Below are 20,127 nucleotides of genomic sequence, written 5' to 3'. Positions count from 1 at the left end.
TTCAACCTATAGAGTATTTGGACATTAGTGTGTGTATCTGGAAGAGATAGCATGAACATTCAACAAATTGGGCCAGGAATAGAATGAAGAGAGTGCACTGGCTTACCTTCACGGACTTAGGAAGATCTTTTAATATAATGAAGATTCTCCAAGAAATCAAGAACCATCTTTTTCACTGCCAGTATTCGACCAGTGTTGATATCTGGCTTCAGAACATGTAAGTCAGCCTTTTCCAAATTGAATTGAATTGAAATTGAATATCACCTAGGGCATTACAGATATGTCCATGGAGGATGCCAGCAGACTGCAATACATAACCAGTAAAGAACTTGAGAGAGTTGCAGAAAAACTGTCAATAAAGAAATATATGATAGGAACCGAAGATGAACTGATGGCATGGTGGAGGTGAGAGATGGCCAGCCATGGCACATTCCTTATGTCAGGGGAAATCAAGAAAGGTCTCCGGTTATTGAGTAAACCACCTAGGGAGAACATATGGCATGGCATGGTCAAGAGTCCCACAAAATAGTCAGGCTTGGATGAACTGAGACCTGAATCATCAAAGATGAAATCACAGAATCATCCGAGGAGTTTGAATATTGAAGAGTGCTAGATTAGGAATCAGAGTATATGGCCACTAACCACCTGCATGACCTTCAGAAGGTCATTTTCCTTCTCTGGGCCTTAGTTTTTTTCATCTCCAAAGTGAGGGGTGTTACTGGATACTCTCTCCTCTCTGGTTTGCATGGCACTGCTCTCTTCTGACTTCTCATATCTGTCCAAGCCCTCCTTTTCAGTATCCATTATTGATCCTTCATCCACATCACACCCACTAAGCATGGGTGTTCCCAAAGACATTTTTTTCTCTCTACACCAGGAATTCTTAACCTTTGGGGGTCAGACTCCATTTAGCAATCTTAGCTCTTCTTACAGTAATGTTTTTAAATACATAAAACCAAATGCTTAGTATTAAAAGGCAATTATATTGAAATATAGCTATCAAAATATGGTTTTAAAAATTCTTGAGGGTAGTAATTGTTTTTGTCTTTCTTTGTATGCTGTGTTTAGCATGATGTCCTGAGATGGTGCAATGGATAGAGTGCTGGGTCTGGAGCCAGGAAGACTCATCTTCCTGAGTTCAAATCTGACCTCAGACACTTACTAGCTGTGTGACCCTGGATCAGTCATTTAACTCTGCCTCAGTTTCCTTATCTGTAAAATGAACTGGAGAAGGAAATGGCAAATATGTTTAGTATCTTTGCCAAGAAAACCTTAAATGTGGTGACAAAGAGTCAGACTGAACCAAACAACTGAAAGTGCTTTATATTGGGGCAGCCAGGTAGCACAGCAAGTAAGAGCACCGGCCCCAGTGTCGGGATGACCTGGAGATCAAAATCCAGGCTCAGATACTTAGCACCACACCCAGAAATAACTGGCTGTGTAACCTTGAGCAAGTTACTTAACCCCAATTGCTTTAAAAAAAAGTGCTTTATAAATGATTATTGGATTATAGTCCAATTAAGTTGGACTAGATAGCCTCAGAGGTCACTTCTGGGTGTAAATATATGATCCTATGATCGTATTAATGTCAGGTATTATTAGTCCAATAATAGAATTATCTTATGAATGTCAGTTATTATGCAAATAATAATAACAATAATAAAAACAATAATAATCTATTAGTCTTGAGCATAATTTCCCAAAGCCTAGGGATAGCTGGGGGGACAAAGTGATTTAGTCTAGATGAAGAGCTTCCTTCACATTTTTCCCCTAGCTCTGCAGACCTCAATGCATTTAATTAACTGCATAGATTTTCTATGTGAATGATAAGCTAGATTGCCATTGCTAATATACTAGTGGGTAATGATTATTATTTTTTTTTGCTTTCATTTTTAATTTAGCCAATGTTTATTTAACAGGGCCTTAATGACCTGGGGGAGGGGGAGCTGCCTGGAAAGTCCTCTTTGTCATGAGACTAACAGGCTAATGGAAGGCATTAGTGATCATTGCATAAGGCTGAGCTCTGAAGCTGTTTCACTCTTATGATTTAAGGATGAAGTCAGCCTGGCTGGTCATAATCTGGGCCAGCATCACCAAGAGAATTTAGAGGGCAATTATGGTGGATTTTACAGGTAGGTTACACTGTTTTAGGAGTCCCTAGGTACTTGAGACAAATGTCTACGCAGGTCTGTTATTGTTGCTGGATCTCTGGATGATGGGAGGCCATTTGACGCAGGGCTTTTTATCTCTTCTATGAATGTAAAATTCTTTATACCCCGAGGTAGCAAGAAAATTCTATAGGGTTTTCAAAATAAGCAAAATTCATCACAATGATTGTATTTGTCTTAAGTGACCAGAACAAATAAATCAGTCTACAGCTATTTTTGCTCATCAAGTTAATAGGATTAAAATGGGAACTGGAATTTTAGATCATCTCTGGTAGCCTTACTATAACCTCAAATCAAATAAACAAATCCTTATGGAGTGTGTGCCTGCCAATGCATTGGGCTAGCCTGAGCAGCCTCGTCTGTCTCATAAAGCAGGAACAGGGTTAAGAGTTCCAGGCAAGAGCCTTGTTAAAATGGCCAGAGAATGCAGGAATAAATTCCTGCATTATCTTAATATAATGTGTCTGTGGTACAAAATTCTGATTCAGTCAAGTCAAGAGAGGAGCAAGAACTTTTACACAATCATCTATCCTGGCCCATACTCTATGCCCTCATAGTCTTTGAAGCCCAGATAATGGAAAATGATCTAGGAAGGTGTGAAAATCATAGGATGGGGGAGCTAGAAGGTGAAGTGAAGAAAGCATCAGGCCTAGAATCAGTGACTTGAGTTTAAATCCAGCCTCAGACACTTAGTAATGACCCTGGGCAAATTACTTAACCTCTGTCTGCCTCAGTTTCCTCATTTAATAAAAAATAGGGATAATAATAGCACTTACCTCCCAAGGTTGGTGTCAGGATCAAATGAAACAATAATTATAATGTACTTAGCCCCCAAAAGTGCATGTGCTCCAAAGCAACTACTTTCATCTGTGCCAGAACAAGGCATCTTCCACCTTGTACTGCCAGATTCATTTCCCAACTGGGAGGTGGAGAGTTTCTGTGCAAAAAACAACCTGACCCTTGACTTCAGGCCTATCTTCTCCCGTTCTGTTTCTCCTTTGAAGGTATAAGAGTGGCTCTCTTCACTCAATGAACATTTTCACATTTGGTCATTCCCTTCACATCCCAGTGACCCTGAACTCCTGTAGACCATCATGCAAATCTCCTGGTAGGTGGTAGGGAGTTACCACCTAATTCCTCATTCCCATCCCCCTCAACCAACCCACTCTAAATTTTTTATCCTAATTCTACCCAACTCTTCCACTGTGCCTTCTAGAACACCTGTTCCATAGGTAACACATTTCCCTTTATCTTAACTCTATTCCTATCACTCTCCTTCTATTAACTCTTACTAAAACCTGGTTTCTCCCTAATGACACAGCCTGGCTACCCTTTCCAGTACTGGCTATACTTTCCCTCATTTTCCTCAGCTACTGGTTAATACTCCTTGTTCCCATTGTCACTTCAGGTTCTCTCCCTTCCTCCATCCCCCAATAATCTCTCTTCTTCTGAGGTCCATTGAAAATTCTGGTAGTTACTGTCTACAGACCCTCAAATAATATTCCTTCTTTCCTCAATGGATTTGATAAGTGGCTTACAATGTTTTTTTCTCTTCTTCAACTCCTGCCCTCATACTAGGGGACTTCAACAAGAATATTGATTCTCCTTCAAATACCTTAACTCAGTTCCTCAACCGAATCACTTCCCATGAGCTCCTCTTCCACCTCACCTCATCCACACACCAAGACTATTACACCCTTGATCTTGCCAGCATCCACAAATGTACCACCTCCATAGTCAAGAATTCTGAAAGTCCTGCATCTGAATATAATCTATTGACTTTTCATCTCTCCCTCTACCTTACATAACCTTAATTTTCATCCACACCATGACCTCCAATCTCTCAGTTCTCTCCCAGGCCCTATCCTCAGTACTAGCCACTCTTTTGTCTTCTCCCCAACTTGGCTCCTTGGCAAACCAGTTTATCTGTACACTGTCCTCCTTTTCTGAATCCATATCCCCCTTTATCAAAACCTGTACTGAAAAAAAGAAATCTTTTTGACAGCCTTGCCAACAAGTATTTACTGGCTGTGTGACATTGGGCATTTTGTTTAATCTCTTTGTTCATCAGTTTCCTCATCTGTCAAATGAGGGAGCTGGACTCAATGGTCTTTAAGGTCCTTCTCCATTCTAAGTCTATGATTCTGTGGTCTATCCTTTGCCTGTTGAAGACCTTCAGTGATCAAGAACTCATTCATTTCCAAGGCAGCACATTCAACTTGCAAACAAGTCTGATCATTAGGAGGCTTTTCTCATTCCAATATAAGCATGAATTTGTGATCTCCTTGACCTGAGTATTGGAGGAAATGCACTCTACATTCTGTTCATGTCTATCTATACCTGTGTCCTTTAGTAAATGTATTACATACAAGGTGATCATCTCCTCTTCTAGGTCCCTGGCATAGGATCATAGGATTTAGGTATAAAACTAGAAGGGACCTCACAGTCTTCACATTTTTACAGATGAGTAAACTGAGGCCCAGAGAGATTAAATCATTTGCACAAGATCAAATAGCAAGTAAGTGTCTAAGACAGGATTTGAGCAAAGATCTTTCTGACTTTAATTCTGTCTTTGTGTGGTTAAGCAAAATAAATCTAGCCCTCCTTCCTCTTAACTTCAAAAGTCTTTAAGGCAGCTACTCTGTCCTCACTAAGGCCTTTTTTTCTCCAGGATAAACATTCTCTGATACTTCAACTTTTCTTCCAATTGTAATAGCTAGTAACTATCATCTATATAGTGCTTACTATGTGTCAGGCACTATGCTAAAGCCTGGAGATACAAAAAGGAAGCTGTTGTAGATGACATTTTTGAGGAGTTTAGCTTCAAAGAAGTAGAGGGGCAACTAGGTGGAGCAGTAAATAGAAAGCCAGCCCTGGAGTCAGGAAGACCTGAGTTCAAATCCAACCTCAGCCATTTGACACTTACTAGCTGTGTGACCTTGGGCAAGTCACTTAACCCCAATTGCCTTGCCTTCCTGCCTCCAAAAAAAGAGAGAAAGAGAAATAGGATGATAATTAAAGATAGAAGAATCAAATGAAGGTTTTTTCAGCATAAAGGAGACATGGGCATGTTTGTAGATAGCAGGAAATGAGCCAGTAGAGAGGGAGAGACTGAAAATATGTGAAAGTGAAGATGGCAGAATGGGCAATCTGTTAGAGGATATGGGATAGAATCAGATCACTTGAACATGTACAGGGGTTAGTCTGGGTAAGGAGTAAGGTCATTTCATCATGTGAGATAGGGACAAAGGAGAAAAGAGCTGCAGAAGGCATTTGAATGATAGACAGGGAGAAGAGGGAACAAGAGGGAGCTCATGGTGAATAGCCTCAATTGGTTTTTTCTGTAAAATCTGAGGCAAGGCTCTCGGCTGAGAGAATGGGGGGAGGGGAAGTCACACAAAGTTTGAAGAGTGATAACGAGGTTTTAAAAAGCTGTTGTGGAGAGTGAGATAGTGAAATGAACCCATTTGAGGTCCCTTCCAGAAAGAAGGTACTCGGTACTAAGGCTCTTCTGACTAAGCAAAGTGAGGTATTTCCTTTCCCCACTGGTTTTACCATAGTTTTAACTTGTCTTATTGAATGACACTTATATTCCTAAAAACACTCTGTGTAAAATTAATTTTATAAATTTTCTCTTCCAAAGAAAGAGTTTTAAGATAACTAGTTGATTTGAATCAAGACACCATTTTACCTCTCTCTCTCTCTCTCTCTTTCTCTCTTTCTCTCTATCAAGTAAAATGGAGACATAGCAGTCATCTGGTTGACTGAATCAGTGGCAATAGTCCCACTTAATAAGTATATCAAAATAGCCCACTTTGGGACCCAAATAATATGATGGTTAATTTTCTTTCCGTTCATTTTGCTTTAACTTCCTCAAATATAAAATAACGATTGGGGTTGGATGGTGATCTAAGGACTCTTCTAATTCTAAAATTCTCTGACAACAAATCTACCTTTACCTTTGGCTATAGTGACAAAGCCTTCTAGTTTTGTCAGATAACAGGAGCAGCAAGAAAGCAGAGGCCAGTTGAGGCAGGGAAATTCCAGACACCAGGGCAGCCTCGTAGACTGAGGGTTAAGACTCAAAAGGTATGAGAGAGCAGGCAATAAGCCATGACTTCAGAAAGGCATGAAAGGGCCATGGAGAGGTGTTTACCCAATGTCAGAAACAAACTAGAGGTCAGGAGTCCAGGCACTTACTCAGGGCAAGTAGATATGAAAGAAAGGCCCAAGAGGCAATGGGTCAGGAGTTCTAGGCAGACAAAGATAAATATGTCACCAAAGGATCAGAGTACAGGAAATAAGGCTGGTCCTGAGGTAGAAGCTGTTTGACCTAGGGGTTCCTTTTATACTTCCTATCAGGACAACAACTGATGTCAGGGTGTGGGTGAACCTGGATCAATAGGTCGGAGCCAAAAAAGTGATTTCAGGCTGGGAGAGTCCTGTCACTGCAGCAAAATCCTGATACTGACTGGAAGAAGGGGGAGGGATAGTTACCTTTTGTTCCCATACAGATGGCTCTGCTGGTGGAAGGAAAATTTTGTCAGGTGTTAGCACAATGGAAAGGTTTTAAGTACAGGGCACATAATGACTGTGTCACCTAATGCTCTACCTAGTTAAGTGATGAGAGCCTCATCACAAGAAAGTTGGTCACATTTTGAGGGCCCCAAGAGCTCATGAAAATGTTTATCAAGTAACATAAAAGTTAGGGTTCTGAAAGGTGGTGGGAATACGGGGTGGTAGAGTACTCACACCAATGAAATCAGAGATCGGAAAGACTGAACCTAGAAGTAACATTATTCAGCACCCGCTGGGTGGTATATTAAATTGTGAAGAGTTAGACTGGCATTCAGCAGGGTATGGGAAAGATGAATTTGGGATCTCAGTATACACGTTCAGAGCTTAGAGGCACATGGAGTGGTCATTATTTCCATCAGTGTGATACCGCGAAGATATAGTCATATTGACAAGTTGGTAGAACAACCACAATGAACCTATTGGAGTGAATTTCATCTCACACACTTCTGTAAGAAAAACCTTCTTAAAATATATGGGGAAGGAGATGAGTTTAAAAGAATTCATATATTCAATAGCTTGCATACATGTGTATACATATATATATGCACATATGCAGAAAGACAGAGGTATGTATGTTTGTATGGGAGAGAGAGAGAGAGCAGGGCAACAATATTTAGGTACTGTGGAAAGAACCAGACTAGATAATGGTACAGATAAGATACATACCCAAACTCATGAAGCTTACAGTTACAGTTTAAGGTCATTAATTTAAAGCTGGAAAACTACTTAAAGGTCATCTAGTATAGACCCTCATTTTACAAAAGAGGAAACTGAGGCCTAAGAGCTTAATGACTTGGTCACTTAAATAGTAAGTAGCAAAGCTAATAGACAAACCCAAGTCCTCTGGCTCTTAATCAAGTGTGCATTCAGCTTCACGTTTAAAAAGGCGCAAATATACATTATTAAAATAAGTTTAATAACCTAAGTGCAACAGAATTATGAAATAAAGAGCTGCGTGAGGTCCAAGACCAGGAGTCATTTTTGACCAGAAAGATTGTGACATACAAAGTTTGGCAGATGGAAGAGAAGAGTCCTCCTAACTTTCTGAATATGACACCGGGACTAAGAGTTTAATAAATTAATAAATGACTAATTATATTGAGTGAGGGATTTAATGAAGGAATAGATGTGATAGATTTGTTTGGGGTCTTTTGAAATTGTGTTTCTGATTTTCAAATACAAAAACTAAAATATTCATTCAAGTGAGATAACGTATGTAAAATGCTTTGTTCACAAACCTTAAACTCCGTCTGGCACAGTACAGGAGAAAGACCCCTGCCAGTGGAGTCAGAAACCCAGGGTCCAAATCCTACTTATGGTGCTTATTACCTATATAACCTTGGGCCTCAGTTGCCTCATCTGTAAAATAAGGGATTTGGTTGAGAAGGTCGCTTCCATAAGCTATATGTATGATATATGTGTGTATACATAGACATATATACACATATACACACATGTTATTATATAAATATCAGCCATTATTATTTTATGAAAAAAAATACAACAGGCTAAATAGTGGGGAAAGCATGGAGTATATAAAAGTATGGAGTTATAATTCAGAGGGCCTGGGTCAAAGTCCCAGCTCTTTCACTTACCCCTTAAATGAATGTGGGAAGTCATCTTGCACAAAGGAAAAAATATAGATTATTTTTAGGAGTTAAGAAAAGCAAATCTGGATCTAGACTTTGACATGTGCCAGCTGTGTGAAATCTAGGGAAAGTTTCTCTCTTTCTTAAATCTCCGTTTTCTCACATCTAAAAGGAAGAATCTAATACTTCTCCCTGTTTCACTGGGATGTCATGTTTTGTAACTGTTAAATTGCTATAGAAATTTGGATTGATTAGCTTCTCTAAAACTCAATTTCCTCAACTGTAAAATTGACATTTTGAAATTCTACTGTTTTACTTTCTAACTCTACTGAATTTATCATAGAATACTGTTTTTTTAGATATCTGTGTTTGTGCCTTAACCACCTACTGGATTACTTCATAAGATTTTTGTGAGAATTAATTAAGGTACTGAAATCACTTTGTATCTATGCTACACTGCACAAAATGAGTGAATTAGTATAAAGCAGGAATTCACAGCATAAGGTTTAGGAACTTGATTTTTAAAAATATTTGGATAACTATATTTTAGTATAATCAGTTTCATTTGTAATCCTATATATTTCATTTTATGCATTTAAAAATATTCTTGTAAGAAGGAATGGTTTCACCAAATTGCCAAAGGGGGTCTTAACACAAAACAAGTTAAGAATCCATGGTATAAAGACTGCCATTCCAGAAAGATTGGTTTTAACCAGATTTTATTTAAGAAACTTTTAAATGTATATTAACACGGCAGTCTCTTTTTGAGACTTTGCTCATGTCATAGCCAAATTTATTTTTTTTTATATATGAAATGATAAGAGGAAAGAAGTATCCCACAAATTGAAGACATGTCAAAGTTTTATCTACTTTTCCCATTATTGGGGCTCATTCTCCCTCTCCCTGTCTCCTCCTCTCCCTGGCCTCCACACTTCTTCCTGTCCCTCTTCCGTAAGGTTCCAGCTCCCCACACAGCAGTGATCCCCAGGTGATGCTAGAGATCTATCATCCCTGCCTCAGGTCAAAGGAAAAAAAAGGAGAGAAATAAAGTGTATACACATATAGCAGTTTTTCTGGCTCTTTCCTTAGCCTTAGAGCAGTTTGGTCAGTCTCATGGTAGCTAGGGAAAGAAACAATTGGTACCAGAAAAATAACTGGTCTTTAAAGAACGAGTCCAAACGGGAAAGCGGCTTTGCCTTCTTCCATTTCCTGATCTGTAAAGTGAGACGATCCCCAAGGCCTCCTCTGGCTCTGACTCTTAGAATTGAAGAGGCTCTGGGATAATTTGAAGACTATGGGTAGAATAGATGAATGCACTTCTTCCTCATTATATTCAAAAGGACACTCAGCTCATCCATTCCTAACAAGAGGAAAGTAAGCACACTGAATGATTGGACTACGATTTCTGGTAATATAAGGAAAATGCTCTTTAAACAATAAAAATATCTACAAAATTAAGTTGGTGATAACAGTGATAAATTCTGTCACATTTTCTCAACCTTAACAATTCACCACTGACATGGTTCAGTGAAAGAGGCATAACTTTGAAGTTAGGGATTGGGCAAACTTGGCCTCAGTTTCCTGATCTGTAAAAACAAAAAGTTGTATCAGATATTGATCTCTAATGTTCCTTCTAGTTCTTTCTTTGGCTACTTAAGCAAAACAACAAAGAGAATCATGGAAAATATAGATGTTAAAATATAGATCTGTATTTTTTTAATGACCTATTTGAAAATTAGTAGGAAAAAAAACCCAATTCCAGAGAAAATCTTAAGTTTATTTTCAAGTAAACTTTACATTTTTAACAGAGTACAGAAATAAGTTTGATACAAATTATTTTTAAAAGCTTAATGGATGAGGTTAATAAAAAAACACAATTTTCATCATACTGAGATTTTAATTAACATTTTTTCTAAGCTCACTCTTTTTCACTTTGGTGCTTCTAAATAAAGGACAAGTACTGTTTTGCAAGGCCTTAGATCTAGTTTTTTCTCTCCACTCTGAAAAATCCCTTTTACCTATGCCTAGAGGAACTGCTCGTGGCCTGTAGGCATAAACACATAAATCAAATGTACCTTTTTGCCCTGATGGCCTTCTGCACCAGTGAATGTGTTTCTCTAAAGGTCCAAAGGTGACTAAGAAATTAATTTGCCTGCCCTGCTCTTAGGTGAACGGTAACTCAGAGTCACACCTCCAAGTGATCAGATCGGATGTTGCCCTGAAGCAGGACTGGACAGTGACCCACATGTTCTTATTTTGCAGGTCAAAATTCCAAACTTTGATTCAACATCAAAGCATGTGGATTTCACAAGAGGAAATGATGAAGCAGTCTTTAAAGGTGTTGAAATAACTCCCCTTATTGGCTAGGGAGCAAAAAAATGCACTAGAATTCCTCAAGGTAAAAGATGACCTTTCTTCTCCCAAAGCTCTGATATGCTACCCAAAGGAAGCAAAGTTTTGCATAGTTGAAGCTCCAGTGATTCTTAGTTATTCCTTTAAACTGCAAATTGCTTCTGATTTTTTTTCTCTCTCTGCATTAATTAGATGTTTTGGATCATGAGTCATGGGACTTTTACTGGTTCATACATGTTCTAAGACTTCCACCCTGAAATGGCCCTTAGAATAAAAAGACTATCATCTTAGATCCCAGGGCCTATCAGTGTCAAAAACCTGAAGATATGGATATGATACTACTGCTGACCAATGAATGCTCCAATAGGAAGGATTTTCTAAGGCAAAGTCAAGAAGATGAACTAGAAAGATCAGTCCATTTGGGAGTCCAAAGACCTGGGATCAACTCCTGCTTTTGCCATTTACTGATATGACCTGGGACCAAGGATTTCAACTTTCTGAGTCTCTATTATCTAATCTATCAAATGAGATAATTGGGCTAAGGTGTTTTCTAGATGGAAATAAATGATTGCAAGGTTTGGACCAAAGTTTGGTTGTCTAGCAGAGTCAACCACTGCTTACAGAATTGCAAGGTAGCTTGAATCATTATTTATTTGCTAGTTAAAATGCAGCTAAAAAAATGAAGGCACACAAAATAGGAAAAAGAGTCCTAGACTTGGAGTCATAAGGTCTGGGTTCAAATCTCAACTATATTCCTTAAAATATGTATAACCTTGGACAAATTACTTAACCTCTCTAGGTCTCAGTTTCTTTCTCTGTAAAAATGAGGACTTGCTTATGTAGCTCCATAAAATTATGAACAGGATCAAATGAGATAATGTATGTAAACAGTTTCATTTTTATTTTAATGGTGAATTAACTTATAAATATGTTATCATCATTAAAACAGATGGGATTTTTGCTGCTTTAAAGAGAGACAGTCTTTTTTCTCTATCAGGAGCCCCCCACAGTATAACACTAGTCACAACAGCACATGCCCAATCAATGTTTGTGGAATGAATATGGAACAAGAAACAGCCCCCAATGTTGTTCGACTCCATTCATTGACCCAGCAATGGTAGCTTTCATTAGTAAGTTAGGGTTCTGGCATTAATTTGTACCATCTTGGGTTTTCACAGTCAGTGTCATCTTCAGTCACTAGGGCTGTTTCTCAAACCCCGCTCTCCAGAGCAGTTAACTAGGAATGAGAGGGGTAGCATGCTATGGGGCAAAGAAAGCATAAGGGATGGCCAGTATAGAGAACCACCATATCAATTTCAAAGTCCAGCAGAACAGAGGAGACCCAACTGGGCAAATATTCAGAATACAATGTATGGTAACAATAGCATTAGTAACATAGGATTCAAAGTGGGAAGAGATCTTCAAGGTAAGCTAGTATAACCCCTTTCTAGATAGAGAAACTGAGATACTTTCTATCCTTTCTGTATTTAATTTATATGTAAGTAATTGTTACCCCACCTAACCCCAGTCCCATTGCTGTTTTTCTTTCATTTTCAAAGAGAACCAATGACATCACAAGGTGAGGTATTCCCTCCTGGGTGAATTGGATTTAAGTGAGGCAGAATTAAACAAAGTCATCACTTTCACTTTCTCTTCCAGAGTCATGAAGGTCTAGTAGCAAGACAAAAGTCAATTCAATTAGTCATGGCCTGGGATGCAGTGGATAACTTTGGCATCTTCAATGTCTGACCAAGCTCTAAGAACACCACAATACCGACTTCAGCTGCCTCCATAGCCTTTGGAACAAAGTATTCCCATCTGCCCATTCCACTGAAGGAAGTCTTCATATGCTTGGGACATACATCCCCCTAACTCACCAAAAGGTTTGAGACCTATTTGTTATCCTCAACTTGGTTTATCCCATCTGCCAAGATGTTTTACTGGACTGTGGCCACTGCACATGCTATAGCTACTTCAAGCCACAGGTGAGAGTTGAGAGCCAACTAGACACCAAAGTTGGATGAGCAGCCCCTGAAAACTGCTTGGCAGCACTCATGCCAGAGATGCTATACACCCCAAGTTCCTAGAGGGTAGGAACTATTTCTGCTTTTCTTTGCATTATCAGACCTCAACATTGCATCTGGAACAAAGTAAGAACTTAATAAATGGTTGTTGATTGATTGATTGATTTGTTGTTGTTTGTGTTCAACTCTTTATGATACCACTTGGGATTTTCTTGGCAAAGACACTACAGTGGTTTGCCATTTTCTTCTCCAGCTCATTTTACAGATGATGAATTTAGGCTAACAGGATTAAGTGACTTGCCTAGGGTCACACAGCTAGTAATTCAGGTCCTCCTGACTATAGGACCAGTACTTTATCTCCTTTGCCACCTATTTGTCCATAATTGATTGATTGATTACTCATGGTCAAACAGCAGAATCAGGATGCTAGTCTAGGTTCTTTGCACCAAATCCAAAGCTCTTTTTATACAGACTAGTTTTCTTCTCCTAAGTAATAATGTAGTACTCTTACACAGCAGGTACTTAATGCCATTCACATAGCTATCAATATTTTTTAAAAATTTAGTTGAAATCGAGTGAATACCCACCAGCACCCAGAGGTACCATTAGCAATACATGGTATGGTGTCTAATACCAGTGTGAGCAAACAATAAGCTTTAATTCAGTGCTTTATAAATCCGAGATAGAACAGCTAGGTGGCACAGTGAATAGAATGTCAGGTCTGAAATCAGGAAGACTCATTTTCACGAGTTCAAATCTGACCTCAGACACTTACTAGTTGTATGACCTTGGACAAATCACTTGACCCTGTTTACCTCAGTTTCCTCATTTGTAAAAGGAGCTGGAGAAGAAATGACAAACCACTCCAGTGTATTTGCCAAGAAAATCCCACATGGGGTCATAAAGTGTCAGACATGACTTAACAGCAACAAGTACTCTAGGACTAGCTGATAATCTACAAGTAAATATTTAAGAACATAAGATTACAGATCTAAAGTTAAAAATGCATTTAGGGATCACCCAGTCCAACATCTTTGTGTTACAGAGGAGGAAGCTGAGGCAGGCATGTGTGGAGAAAAGACAAAACTTGTTATAAATCAAATGGAAAGAAAGGATAGTAGGGTAGCAATAGGGTGTCTGGTTTGAGTAACATGGAGCTCTGGGACACTGTTCTCTGTTACCTTCATAATTGATCTCATCGAGGTTTTTGAAGCATGAATCATGAATAATAAGCCTAGGTAGACTGGATTAGATGACCTCTTGAAGCTTTTCAACTCTCTTATGACCAGGTTTTTTGGGCTGGTCCACCATGCAGTGGATCAAAGTATCCAGTGTGGGGCACAGCAGATCGAGAAATCTCATCATGAGCTGACTACTTTTGGCAGCCTTCACCTATGTTTTGTAACATAGAAAAGTGTTCTTAGCATGACTAAGAAAAAAGACCTGATGTTTTTCTAGAACTGAGTCAAGCTATTTGGCTTTCATTTCTAGGTGAAAGGTTGAAATGGCAAAAAAAAAAATGGGGGGGGGAGGGGAGTCAATATACATTCACTTCCATATTAGAAGTTTTCATTAACAAAGCATAGAATGGTGTTGACCTTGGGTAAAGCTATTTCCCTGGCCTAAACTTCAGTGTCCTCTTCTGTAAAATGAAGGGGGTGGAAAAGACTACCTCTAATTATTATTCTTGTTCTAAAATTTGGTAGTCGCCTCTGATTAATTTTTGGGCAACTGGGTGATCTAATTAGATAAAGCAGTGTACCTGGAGTTATGAAGCCTCTTCTTCACAAGTTCTAATTCAGTCTCAGACATTTACTAGTTGGGTGACCTTGAACAAGTCACTTAACTCTGTTTGCCTCAGTTTCCTCATCTGTAAGAATGATCTGGAGAAGGAAACAACAAACAACTCCAATGTCTTTGCCAAAAAACTCCAAATGGGGTCACAAAGAGCCAGACATGACTGGAACAACTGAACAACAAAAAAGCTGATTAATTTATCTACACACTGGGTTCACAGAATCATAGATCTAGAACTAAAAGGAAACTCTATGGAGCATCTAGGACAACACCCTCATTTTACATTGAGGAAACTGAGTCCAGAGAGATTGGCTTCCTCTAGGGCACACAGAAAATAGTAGAGCCAGGATACATATTCAGTTCCTAGGTTTCCAAGTTCAGTATTCTATCCACAGACAAACCCTAGCAATTACACTTGAATCTGCTAGGCAAACCAAGAAACACCACATACACACTGCAAAAGGAAGACAATTTCATGTACTTACAGGCTTTTATAAGTGCTTACTACATGCAAAGCTCTGGGCTCAGCACTGGGGATAAAAAGACAAAAACAAACAAGCAAAATGTCTTTGTCCTCAGGAAGTCTGCTTCCTACAAGGAGGTACAACACATATATAAGTAAAAGGAAGTAAATTTTTCAAAATACACAAAGTAAGCAAAAGGTACTTTCAGGACTTGGGTGAGCACTGATAACTTTTTAAGGGGTCAAGAAGGAAACAATGAGGACCTGATGCAGGAGATAGCACCTGAGTTGGTCCTTGAAGAGACCTGGGAATTCCAAAAGACAAAGCCCAGGTAATGAAAGGTGCTCCAGAAAATTGTACTGCTTTTTAAGATGACAAGATTAATTTGCAAAGCATAATATGGGCCTGACCCACACCAGGCTAGGTCAACAAGTTAGTAACAGCAAATTGTATTAGCTAGCATGCTAACAGAGTAGAGTGATTGAGTTTGTAATTATCAATCATTATGCTTATTATTTATTATTGTTACTATTCCTATCAATTTTAGCGAGCAGCTAGGTGAAACTGTGGAGAGAGAGACAGACAGACAGACAGAGAGAGGCCTAGAGTCAAAAAAAACTCATCTTCATGAATTCAAATATGCTCTCAAATACTAACTGTGTGACCCTGGGCAAGTCACTTAATTCTGTTGCCTCAGTTTCCTCATCTGTAAAATGAGCTGGAGAAGGAAATGGCAAACCACTCCAGTATTTCTGCCAAGAAACCCCAAATGAAGTCCCAGAGACTCAGACACAACCAAAATGATTAACAATAATCATTTACAATATCCCTTTATAGCTACATATCAGTTTCACAACCACCATCTTGTTGTTCAGTCATTTGTGGTAGTATCTGACTCTCCGGGACCCCATTTGGGGCTTTCTTGGTGGAGATACTGGTGTAGTTTACCATTTCATTCTCCAGCTAATTTTACAGATGAGGAAATTGAGGCAAACAATATTAAGTGACTTGCCCAGGACCATACAGTTACTGTCTGAGGCCAGATTTGAACTCAATGAAGAGGAGTCTTCATGACTCCAGACCTGCCACTGTAGCCACTGAGCCTATAATTCTTTGATATAGGCCAAGTAGCTAATAGCAGCACTAGCTGGATAAACTTAGACAAGTCACTTAACCCCTCATGACCCCAGTTTGTTCATCTGTACAACAGATTCACAGGACTCAATGATTCCCAAGGCCTTTTCCTGCTCTGGCATCCTATGGTTCTGATCCCCAATCAACAAAAGTGGAAATTGAGCTTTCAAGAGATTAAGGAACTTGACTGAGGTTATAAAGTTCAATAGTGAAAGACTCAAACCCACATCTTCTACCACCCACTTTCATGCTGTTTTTCCAACAATGGTGGGATACTTCTTCATTAATATTAATTTATCTGGCTCCCTACCCTTCAAAGAATGACAATACCAGAAGATCCCATCTGTTTATAACCAAAATGATACATTATTATTCTTCACTGACTTTACCTCTGAAACTTACTACCTGTATGACATTGGGTAAGTCAGCCTCCAAATCCCAGACTTGTGACTCAGTTTTCTCATCTATAAAATGAGAGGATCATACTTTAGATCTTCTCTGTTCTCTCCCAATTCTTTATCTATGAGCCTACTACTTTATGCTTTCCACAATCAGCAAATGTCTATTAAGTGCCTCAAAATTCTCAGCATGATGTCTATTGTCATTTTTAACTGGACCTTTGATTTCATTGATATAAGGTGCTCCCAATAAAGAACTTCCTCTGTCAATGCAGATCATCACCTTCAATGTATAATCTTAAAAAAGCTGTCTGGGGCATTAAGAGGTTAACTGACTTCCTGAGGCTCATACAACCAATGTTTCAGAAGCAGGACTTGAATACAAGACTTCCTGACTTTGATGCCAGCTTTTCATCAATTATGCTAGTCTTCCATTTGCTTGGAAGAATGGATGTATGCCCATTCTGCTCTTTTGCTTCCCTAGAGATGCTGTTGGCTCTTTTTCTAAATGGTACTCAGAAATTTGAAAACATTTAATTTTGTACAAATATAGGTCTTTTTCCTGGGTGGAACCTGCCCTGATTAGGGGATTCCCTATATCCCTACCAAACTGAGTAGCAAAGGGAAGAGTTGGAATTGTACTGTCTTCACTCAGAAGAGGACAGAAGCATCATCGCTTACAGAAAATGGGCTTGGTTTCCAGGGATACAGGTTTCTGAACCAATGGGACAGAAACAGGAGGCAATATTCAGAGCTAAAGGATGAGTCAGCAACAGAGTCTAGCATGCAATGTAAGAGGCATGACCTTGGGTCAATCAGAAGGGTTGCATACTGAAGCCCATTCCTTCAGAGTTTGTAATCATGCAAATAGGGGCAGGCTGCTTGCATTAGCAGCATTGTGGCATCTCAGTGCACTAAAACCCTCCAGGGTTTTAAAGCTTTTCTGGGATTAATCCTCTCTCTTCCCCCTCAGGCTCGATGCCACCTCCAGGGTGATAGCATAGATCCTTAGCCCTAAGGGACACCCATTTTCAATGTACTCTTGATGTGCTGATGTCTTATTAAATAGAGTCCTGTGTAGTAGGCTGCTAATAGGTGAAGCTCTTTTCTTTGCATTTAGAGATGGTCTGCTTAGGCTAGGAATTACCTAACAGGCAAGGTGAGGTTTTCATTAACTCTCCTTTAAACAACAGCCATCAAACAGTCACTTATTAGAATCACAGTATCTCAGCTTCAGAATGTCAGAGGTCGGCTAGTGCTTCAGGCAGCTAGGTGGCATAGTGGATAGAGTGCTGGGCTTGTGGTCAGGAAGACCAACGCTCAAATTTGACCCCAGATTCTTACTAACTGTGGGACCCTGCGCAAGTCAATTTACTGCTCTCTGCATCAGTCTGCTCACCTGTGAAATCGGATAATAATAGGCCTTCCCTCTCGAAACTGTTTTGAGTATCAAATGAGATATTTATTGTAAAATTCCTTGCATGCTGTAGGCACTATGTAAGTATTCACTATTATTGTTATTATTATCATCATTGCAGGAACCTGAACAGAAAGTCCAAAATCCAGCCTTTGCCTAAAAATCTCCAAGTAAGGGAAAGTCATTTCCTCCTTGGGCATCTCATTCTTCTTATTCAGAACTCTATTTATATGAAACCTAAATCTGCCCCCTCTGCTCTGTGCACATTGCTTTTAATTCTACTCTCCGAGAAAAAGTTGAAAAAGACTGATCCCGCTTCTATGTTCTATGTACAAAGTGCTGTGCCATGTGTTATAGGAAATACAAAGGGAAGCAAACAAAGCATTTATGGAGTTCCTACTGTGTGCCAGGCACCACGCTAAGTACTTTACAAATAGTGTCTCATTCGATAACCCAGTCTTCATTTTTGTTTCATGGAGCTTAAAGTCTTATAGGAGAATATGATGCAAAGATCATGATAAACCATATAATGAAATAACAAATGGCATGAGAAGTGAAAACCCAAGTGGTCCATGAAATTTAGAAAATGGGAAGCATTTCTAGCTAGAGAATTAAAGAAGATAGTTTTTTCTTTTCAGTCACTCTACTTTTTTTTGTACCCTCAACATTTAGAACAGCACCTAGAATATAGTAAGCTCTTAATAAATGCTTCTTGATGGAACAATTGACATTGGAAGCACCTATCCATGAACATGCAATGGATTTGTGATTTTATGAGCTCAAAGTCTTTCTCTACCACCCTGCATGTGGTAACATTGTTGAATTAGCAGGTAAGTCCCAGGGTGTTTTCTGAGTCCTATAGAGGTTGGGTTCCCAGTACCCTACAAGAATTAGTAGGTAGAATTTGAACGCAAGTTTTGTTTTTTGGCTGTTTTTTGATTGTTTGTTGTTGTTTGCTATTAAGCTTAACAGTCTTTTTACTGTACTTTTTACTTTTTAGAGACACACCTCCCACAGCTAAATGGAAATTCAAATAATCTAGACGGGATTTCGAATTGGAAGGAATCTGAGACATCATCAGACCCAATCTGCTCATTTTGCAGATGAGTAAGCTGAAGGACAGAAAGATGAAATGACTGTCGCAAGGTAGTAGTTGATTAGAAATAAACAACAGAGCCCTGATCAGAATCTCAGTTCCTCTGTCTCCAAATCCAGAGAGCTTATCAGTCTCTGTAAACCTAAATAATAAATGAGTCACAGAATTTGTTAGCTAGAAGGAACTTCGGTGGCCACATAGCCCACTCGATGCAAGAAAGTAATCCCTGCTATTACAGACCCAACAAGTGGTCAACCAGTCATTATTTGAAGACCTCCAGGATGGTAAATCAATCACTGCTTAAGATAATTCATTCAACTATTGAAAATGGCATATTCCATATTTTTCAATCAATTAATAAACACATTAAATATCTGAGTGCCAGGCACTGTGCTCAGTTCTATGGATACAAAAAGAAGTAAAAGATCTCACAATTTAAAGGGGGGGATGAACAAAACATACACATAAACAAGTTATATACAGGAGAATCGACAAGGCCCTAACCCTAAGAGGCACTGGGATTCTTGTGGAAGTATTTTCTTATTATGTTGGTTCTAGTACACTTGCCATAACTGGGGAATGGAAGAGGGAAGAAACGGAGTAAGTTTTTATGTAGTGCTGACTACATGACAGACACTGTGGAAGCACTTTACAAATATTCTCTCACTTCATCCTAACAATAAACCCTAGAGGTACGTGCTACTATCATCTCCATTTTATAGTTGTAGCAACTGAGCCAAACAGAGGCTAAGTAACTTGCCCAGAGTCATATAGCTAGTAAGCACATATTTCTGGATTTGAATTCAGGACTTCCTAACTCCAGGACCAGCACTGAAGACATTGCTCTAGTTAGCTTCCTCACTAACTAAATGTATGGTGTAACCAGATGTAACCAAATTAATGAACCCTAACTAAATACATTCCCACTAAATGGTATAGAGACTGTTAAAATTAAAGGACCTCAAAGAGAACGTAGTACTAAATGTTCTTTTAAAAGTTCAGAACAAGATAAGAAAATTCCCTGAAGTAAATTTGAATGGTGTATTAAGAAAGAAAAGTTGGGTAACATTGGCTTGTCTTCTTGATGCTTGGGATCCCTAGTGTTACACA

The sequence above is a fragment of the Petaurus breviceps genome, unplaced genomic scaffold (assembly GCF_028583685.1).
Source record: "Petaurus breviceps papuanus isolate PSGF00001 unplaced genomic scaffold, PetGlider_PUasm1.0 98, whole genome shotgun sequence".
NCBI lineage: Eukaryota > Metazoa > Chordata > Mammalia > Diprotodontia > Petauridae > Petaurus > Petaurus breviceps.
The sequence above is the reverse complement of the archived record's forward strand: the minus strand, read 5'-3'. Positions refer to the sequence as shown.